This window comes from Mirounga angustirostris, unplaced genomic scaffold (assembly GCF_029215605.1).
Source record: "Mirounga angustirostris isolate CCGP_5_RB_7025 unplaced genomic scaffold, mMirAng1.0.hap1 SCAF_1, whole genome shotgun sequence".
Classification (NCBI taxonomy): domain Eukaryota; kingdom Metazoa; phylum Chordata; class Mammalia; order Carnivora; family Phocidae; genus Mirounga; species Mirounga angustirostris.
The window spans coordinates 72,880,325-72,889,129 of NW_026991709.1; the positions used below are offsets into that span (position 1 = coordinate 72,880,325).

At 42.4% G+C, this 8,805-nt stretch overlaps 1 long non-coding RNA gene across 5 annotated transcripts in view; it reads left to right on the plus strand.

The window, feature by feature from the left end:
• LOC123863507 (uncharacterized) overlaps nt 1-8,374 on the plus strand; it is a 33,697-nt gene extending 25,323 nt beyond the window's left edge. For all 5 annotated transcript variants that reach the window (XR_010408009.1, XR_010408007.1, XR_010408003.1 and 2 more), the window contains one exon: nt 2,085-8,374. This is a non-coding gene — a long non-coding RNA (uncharacterized LOC123863507). The remainder of the gene's footprint in view (nt 1-2,084) is intronic.
• Nucleotides 8,375-8,805: the final 431 nt, after the last annotated feature.

Consider the following 8,805-nt stretch of genomic DNA (forward strand, 5'->3'; position numbering starts at 1 on the left):
TTCTCATTTAGGGGGTGAGAGACATAAAAGGAAAAAGGCCAAGTAGGCAAAGCCTGAACCAAGTAGCTGATGAATTAGGGAGATTATAGGATTTCTTGAGAAAAATGAAAGAATTAGAAATTTTCTCGATTCTTTCGAAGGGGCAATGAATGGTCTATAGGATTTGATTTCAAATTTTGTTCACTTTTTTCTTTCTTTTGGTTACTTTTGTTGACAAATTCATTTTCAAAATGTTAGATGCTTGGCTTTCCAAGATTCCTTAGCTAGAGACTCAGAGTGGAAAGGTGACCATTTCTTAAAGAAATGCTTTCCTTTTTCTTTAACAAAGTAAACAGTGAGAAGCATCTTTAATATTTGCAAAAGCCTCAAAAAAATTTCACCAGCTAGAGATACAAAAGGAGACTAGACATTAGGGTTGGGGATCTCTCTTCTATTACGGGATGGTTTGGGATTTAAATCCTACATCCCTGAGTTTTATCTGGTTGCAAATGTCCCAAACAATAGGGTTTCCACAGTTTCTTCATGGATATTTTGTTTAATGTTCTTAAAGATGTCTGGGACAGACTCTTGACACCCTGGCTTTTTCTCAAAAAAAAAAAAAAAAAAGTATTTTGTCTTTAAATTTAATCCTTTTAAAAATCGCTCGTTACCAGAAACTAATATAACACTGTATGTTAATAATACTTGAATTTTTAAAAAAATTTAATTTAATTTAAAAAATGGTTCCAATTATAGATCTTAAAAATTAACTGCTCTTTTTTGGATAACCATGTTGGCATCCCCACCCCTTCCCCCACTCACCCCCCACCTCAACTGCACAGTTTTACTTTGCCTTTTTTTGAGCATATGGAAGAAGTCTTTTTATTCTCTTAATTCTTTTGAAAGTATTATTTGTCTTTAATACTGTCATCTAGGCTTCTCTTGTATGTATGTGTTTATAGCAGTTTTTAGTTGGCTTAAATACCATCATTTTCAGCTTATCTGCCTGTTGTAGAGTCTTCATGATGATTTTCTCTGGCCAAACCAAACCAAACCAAACTAAACACAAATCAGAGCCCACTCTAAAAAATACAACAAAACCATTCCTGTGGTTCTCGGGAGATAACTAAACTTATTTCTTCCTGTTTTTTTTTTTTTTTTTTTAATATGCCTATTCACACATACATACATATTACATGTATACATATATGAGTGTATATATATCAGCATTTCATTTCAAATTTTACTTCGAAAGATGCTTCAGTCCTATTATGTAAATCTTGACTGAAAAAATAAAATATTCGTACCTAGACATTCCTATCAAACCTTGATTCCACAAGCTCTACCTTATTTCGTTGATTTTATTTTTAAGAGAGAAGGCCATTTAATTAAAAAAATTCTTCTTTTCTTTTCTTCCCTGCTCCCTGCCCCCACCCCTGCGACTGTCTCCTAGGACCAGGAAGTTTATATGTCAACAGAAGCCCTAATCAGACCCCTGACCTCCTCTGGGCTTTCAACCCAGTGTTTCCACAGAGGGATTAACCCCAAATACCAACTTGCTCTCAGAGGCAAAATTGTTCCCGAGGCGGGCATCACCAAAGGGTTTTCTTCTCTCGGGGCTTTCACATTCACCCTGCAAATAAGGTCTTCTCAAAGAGAGGCTTAAAGGCAGCCGCTGGAAAGCAAATGGGCAGGCTGGAGCCGGGAGGGATGCTCAGAAAGCTCTGGGCTCTCAAGCGCCTAGTCTGCCCTCCTCTGCCCACCCAGTGGCCATAACCTTCCAGATCCTCGGGTGCTATGGGTAAGGACCCGGCTGCCCGGTCGAATAGTACATGGCCCTGTGAGTGTCTGAGTGAGTGTGTGTGTGTGTGTGTGTGTGCGTGCACCCATCTTTGGATTTACACACAAGGAGTCCTGCGGATGATGGGCTCAGGGCATCAAGGGAGGACACAGGCAGGGAGGGGGCTCTGGGGGCGGGTGGGGATCAGGAGTTCTTTCTCAGGGGAGACGTGAGCAATAAGAGCCAGGCCTGTTGAGCAGAACCACAGCTGTGTGCCTACCCCAGGGAACGTTTGCAAGTCATTCTATTTTATTCTTCGCTGCAGGTCTAAGAATGTCCACTGAGGAGGGAACGCTTTGAACCGGGCATCAAGCTCTGGGCCGGATTCCAAGTCCGCTCTGAAAACAGTCGGAGCTACCCCCGGTCCCCTACTTGCTGGGCAGAATGGCTGAGGGAGTGGCTCCCCACTTCTGCACGGTCCCCCGTGTGGTCAGCATGGCCCCCCTGCTCCAAGCCAAGGCACCCACAAGGCAAGGTGCTTTCCTGATGGCAGGACATCCTCTCCCCACTCAGACCCCCAACAATTTCTCCCCAGAGACACAAAGCATCTTTATTTTAAAGGCTCCATGTAGCATGTCCAGAAATTTCTCTTGTTATTAAGGAGGGGGTGGGGTGGGGAAAGGGCCGATGAAGCTACTTACTTAATAGCTCCTAACAGCTGTGGAAAGTTTGATGCGGCAGGAGCACCCAGACAGAAAATTAAAAAACTAATAAAGTCCTCAGTGTGGGGGCGCTGGCATCAGGACAGCTTTACTTCTCCAGACACCTAATAAAGAGACATTCCGGGACACTCACTCACAAGGGGAGTCTGCAGGGGTCACGGAGAACAGTGGAAAGCGAGCCATGGAAACATAGCAGTCACTCACATCGCTGCGGGGAAGGTTCGTGTGCTTCTCTGCTTTCCCCCCCCTTTTCTCCATTTTAGAAAAATGACAGGGTGGACTAAAAGGAAGACAAAAAAGAGAGAGAGAAAGAAAGAAGGAAAGAAAGAAGAAAGAAAGAAAGGAAGGAAGGAAGGAAGGAAGAAAGAAAGAAAGAAAGAAAGAAAGAAAGAAAGAAAGAAAGAAAGAAAGAAAGAAAGAAAGAAAGAAAAAAGAAAGAAAGAGATAAAGAAAGGGGAAGGAAGGAAGGAAGGAAGGAAGGAAGGAAGGAAGGAAGGAAGGAAGGAAGAAAAGGAAACAGGAGGTCCGTTCCAGGAGCCCTGGGTATACAAACCTCACTTTCTCGTAGACAGGAGCATGAGGCTGATGTTTGTCATTTTAGGCATTAGAGGGACAGGAGGTGATGGCCACCTTGGAGGGACACATTGACACGGGAAGAGAGGTGGTTTGGCTGCTGCAGGTAGCAAAGAAAGGGGCTTTGGGGAATTGAGGTTTACGAGGCTGGATTTTATGAAGCCCCCTCCTCATGGCCGATTTTCTCACGTGGATGTTTCCACTGCCATTACTTGGTCATTTTGGATCTGAGTTTCTTGGGGTCTGCTAGATTTTGGGGCAGTTGGTTGAGACTTCTGGTTTTAAGGGACATTTATGTTATTCTGTCTTCATCCCCAAGTCAGACTGTGTGTATTTGAAGAAAAAAAATGGTGAGTTTGGACAAGCAAGCCATCAGTCAGTTGTGGAGATATTCCATTGAGCTGGTGGTACCAGGCTTCTCACGCAGAGAATGCTCCAGTACAAAAATTGGAATGGAGCAGCCTGTTAAGGAAAGAGAGTAAAGTGAGATAAGTCAGAGAAAGATAAATACCATATGATCTCACTTATATGTGGAATCTTAAAAAACTGAACTCATAGAAAACAAAGCACAGATTGGTGGTTGCCAGGGGAAAATGAGTGAGAAAAGAAAAAAAGGAAAAGAAAAGATGGTGAAAAGAAAGAGTTGGTTCCCTTTTCTGCTCTGATAGGGAGTTCAAGTTTTTTGAGAATGGCTTGGGTTGATGTTCACTGTCTGCACAATGTCCTGGCTGATCCATGATCTGGAGACCAGCAGCCAAGCGGTTTCTGGGGAGCCCCTCTCCCCAGCGGTGCTCACAACTGTGCAGTGTTATGTTTGCTTTAGAAGAATTGGTTCACATTGTGCAAATTTGTGAAATGGCTTTTGCACATGGGCACGGAGCTAGTCCTCGTGCACAGTACCCCGGGGGCTCCCGGCACGACAGAAACGGGGCTGGAGGAAAGGGATCTGGGCCCAGTCCCAGCCGGCTCCGCCACTCATGGGCAGAGGTTGCTCGAACAAATCACTTGCCTCCTGTGGGCCTCTGTGTCTTGTTTTGTGGGGTGAAGGCGTGGGAAGGGCCTTCTGAGGCCCCTTCCAGCTCCCACATGCCGTGATTCCGTGAGCTGAGAAGGTTGGTCTCCTGGCTCTCCTGTGTCAGAAAGAGAGCTTTTCTCCTGGCTTTTCATGTAACTGTGGCTTGGCAGAGACAGAGTGGCAGCCCTTGGGTGTGATGCAGGAGAGATTGGTGGTTATGTGAGTAAAATGAAATACGGGCTTTCGAACTTCTTAAGTCCAGAAACTCTTTCTTGGTCTTTTCTGTTACTTGGGGAATTTTTCTTAAAAAAAAAAAAAATAAATAAATAAAAGAGAGGTTTTTCTCCTATGAAGATGGTGTCACATTTCAGAAAAGAGAAATGCTGCCACGAGGATAGGAATGGTCTGGCTTCTAGTGGGTAAATCTCTCTGAGGGAGGCCCGGGAAGTTCTGATTTATTCTGGAAGGATCCAGACCGGTGCTTCTCAAATTTCAAAGTGCGTCAGGAGCACTTGAGGGTCTTGTTAAATCCAGATTCTGATTTAATAAGTGTGGGGTAGGGCACGAGCTTCTGCATTTCCAGTGAGCTCTCTGGAATTGCTGTTGCTACTGTTGGCCCCGTGGGCTACACCGCAGACCTTCCCCGGGCTTCTCCGGAGAGCCGCAGATCTTTCGGGCTGGGAACACTGCAGCCAGGCCCTCCATATTGGCGCTCTTCTGGCCTCTGGGTTTAGCTGAAGCCCAGAATAAACCTGCAAGGTCAACAGTTAACACAGAGTCCTGTCCCTCTGGAAGGTCGGCCTGCCACACTGACTGAGAAGCCGTCTTTATGTAGGTTTTCCCTTTTGCCTCCTGACCCTTGAATAGGTTTTTTTTTTTCTCTCTCTGTTTCCAGCATTAGGAGAAGAAAAATTGGACAGTGGGGTGAGGAAGAACAACGCATCAATTAGAAAGCTACAGTATAGAATTAAATGAGCCCCATACTCTGGCTCATTAACATTATATTACTTAGCAAGTCTAGAACTAGTGTTTCAGCTAAATAAAGAAATGTAAATCATTTAATACACCTTTCTTAATTGAGCCTCACGCCAGGGGCACTTTCCTAATGGCATTATGGCACCAATCACCTCATTAGGAGAGAAGAGCTGCTTTTATGACAGGTTTTAGAAATTAAAATGGCAGAAGGATGTCCTTCAGGAGGACTCATTCTGGGCTGAGCTGAGCTGAGCAATGAGCGGGGGCCAGAAGGGCACAGGAGGGCCTGGGCACTGAAGGCAGGAGGATGATCTGTGTCCGGTCTGCCCCCAGATTTGGGGACAAGATCTGGATTCACTCTTCACGTGTTCGTTGCTCAAGAATGTAAACCCCAGTGGCTCCCCTACTTGAGTTTAAGTGAGATTCACTGGGGAGGCTTTTGAGGAACTCAGGTTCCAGGGCCCCACCCTGAGATTCTGACCCAGGAAGTCTGGCTGGGCTCCAGCCAAACCATACTTGTAAGAAGGTCCCTGGGCGGGAAGCTGGCAGATGCTATTTCTTCTTTAGGAATTGTAGAGAGGGTCCCAGTGACTTCGCCCCAAACCCAGCTGAGCGTATGCAGTGCCTCCATCACCTGGGATTTTCATCTTTCCGAAGAACAGATAAGGTTTGCGTGGGTTTGCTTCTTCGGGCACAATGCAGCCATTTTTTTCTTTTTTTCTTCTCTGCCTGTCTGGCTTGCTTGGGTTGGTTTGTGTGGTTGAGTGGCAGGGCAAACTGGGTTTACGCGTAGTTTGGATGCTTACTGGCTATGTGACATACGGCAGGTCATTGTGCCCCCGGGGCTACGGTTTCTTCAACCCCAACATGGGAGTGGTCAAGTGGGAATTGTAAATTGTGTGGACATGCTATTGATCAAGACGCCAATTGTCTTTTGGCAACTTTGTTCTCTTCTCTGTGAAAGGAGAATGTTGCACTCAACTATGAATTCGGTGAGTCTAGGTAGCAAGTGGGCTTCTCTTTCTGGCAGCTTTACATGTTTTCCTTCCCTGTGGTAACAAGAACTTGAATGTCCAGATTTTTATGTAAATATTGAATTTATAGCAATGGTTTTGTAGAGTGTTCCAGTTTCCTGGGTTGATGATTAATGTGGTTTTCTCAGAGTGCGTTGTGTCTTCTCCTTCTAGCCCTGTTAATGCATGAAGGCTTTATGCTGTTTCTGCTTTTCCCTCTATTGACATGTGGAAGAGGCAGCAGATGATTTCTATGTTACCCCATAGGGCAGAAGAAGCACCAGCTGCTGACAGATATGTAGGGAGGCAGAGTTGGGCTTCAAAATGGAAATTTCCTACTAATTAGAACCACTTTCCTGATCCAAAACCTTTGTCGGCTCTACATTGCCTACGATTCATGCACAGAGTTCTCTGCCTGGCTCTCCATGTCCGCATCATCTGGCTTTCGTGGGTTTTGCTAATCCTAAATCCTCTCTGCCAGTAACTTGAATCGTGTGGTCTTAACTGACTTTGGTGATGGTCACTCTTCAATCCACATTTCCAACCCAGATCCTGTTCTAAATTTCCAACAGCCTCCAGAGCATCTCCAGTGGGCTATCTTTTCATTACTGCAAATTCATAATGTCCTCATGTCCATCTATCAGCTTTCCCTTCACCTCACTCATCTTCCCAACTCTCTCATTTCTGTTTGTGAAAGCAGGATCTAGCCCTAGGGAACCAAAACTGGCTTGGGAGACCCTGAACCTCCTCGTTCTATCATCTGATCTTTTACTAGGACCCGCCGCTTTGAAATATCTGAGTTTAACAGTTACAAGAAATCTTTTCCAGTTCTTATAACCCATCCCATTGCTTCTTCCTCTAAATCAACACTGGAAACCTCTCTAGACTTTATAGCTCCTGAGTCTTGCTAGATCTCCCATGTAGAGAATGGTTTGTTGGCAGCGCATGTGCAGATGGGGTTTGTAGATAACATATACCAAATGTCAGTGCACATATGTGATGCCAAAGAAGCTTGCATGTGGTATGCTTTCATTAAGAAAAATACAGCTTCTACAGTGAACAGAGTTATTGTCCTGATCAGCTCTACACTGACCGAAACACAACCTGGGGTGCTTCCTAACTTACTGTTATATTATTGTATGCATATTACCTCTCTGAGCTATCAAAGACGTGGTCTTAAAGCTTCCTGTTACTATTACATTTCTATCAGTTTTCCTCAGAATGTCTAAGAATTCTTGTTTTATTTTTTTTATTGTATATTATGTGACATATAAAGGTTCATGACAATTATATTTCTTTATGAGCTGCTCACTTTGTCAGGATTTATCTAAATTTCACTTAAGCTTTTCATTTAAATTCTACTTGGATGGAGAACATTGTGATCCTGATTTCTTTATAGATTGTGCGTTTACATGTGTGATATATTTGCTAGCTTATCTTTCCTTATTCTGATACTTTCCTTTCTTTGTTCTAGGTGCTGTCTTGGGATAGCATATTGGTAGGTTTCGTTTTTCAAATATAGGAGTTTAAACCATTTATATTTATTGTCATGGTTACTATGTTAGTTTTTACTTTAGTCAAGTTGCTTACGCTTTCTGTTTTTTAAACTACTTTGTGCTCTTTGCTTAAATTTTTTTGTTTGTTTGTTTTTTTGCTATGCTGTTTGTTTTTTCTTTTTCTTTTTTCCCCTGCTAGTAATATGGAATGTACAGGTCCTATTTTTAAATTATATTCGAATTGCCTTGATAATTTAAAACACAGGTATAGGAACCTATAATTTTCTAATTACTGATCTAAAAAAATGCTACCTATCAACTGTCTCCTATGTAAGGTTAAGAAACAAATGCCCTGTTATTTCCCCCTTCTACACTAGTTCACTCAGTTCCCTATTTTATTTATTTAATCTGGGATTTTAGACCCAGGTATTACTTTTTTCTTCCAACATATTGTTCTATAAAATTTTTCAAACTACAGAAAAGTTGGAAGAATTCTACAGTGAACACTCCTATACCCAGCATCTCATTTCCACCATTGCCATACTACTTTGCTTGCTTTATCATGTATCTATCCATTCAACCCATCTTTTTTAAAAAAATGCATTTTGAAGTGAATTGAAGAGGTCAGAGTGCTTTGCCCTAAATACTTCAGCACAAATGTCATTAACCAGAGTTTAATAATTACTTGCAGTTTTCCCCCACTTTGAGGTGAAATTTACAAACAATAAAAGGCACAAAACTTTTGTGTGTATATTCATTGAATTTTGAAGACTGTATGCCTGGTGTTATTTTTTAACATTATTTTCTTTTTCAATAATTATTGTTTGTATTTAAAAACTCATTTACAATGATCCTTTAAAAATTACTTAGATGGTATATTTAGTTGCTTTGAGTGCTCACCTTGGGGGGTCCATTTCATCAAAACTTCTCCTTTCTTATTTTGATTCATTTCTCAATTGGTGGGAGTATAATTTAAGTACTTTTTTCAGAAAGGATGTGAGGGATGTACTTTTTAGGAGTCTTTGAGTAGCTGAAAAATTTCCTGCATTTCCTTTAGACATGAATGACAACGTGGATGAGCTTAGAATTCTTGACTGGCAATTACACTCAAAACTATAGGTGTGTCACTATTGTCATCTGATGTTTGTTATAGGACTGAGGCTAGCCTGCTTTTTTTTTTCTCCCTGCCTGGATAATTGTGAAATTCTTCTATGTTTCTTGAACTTGAATATATCTTGTAGTAGAAGTCTTT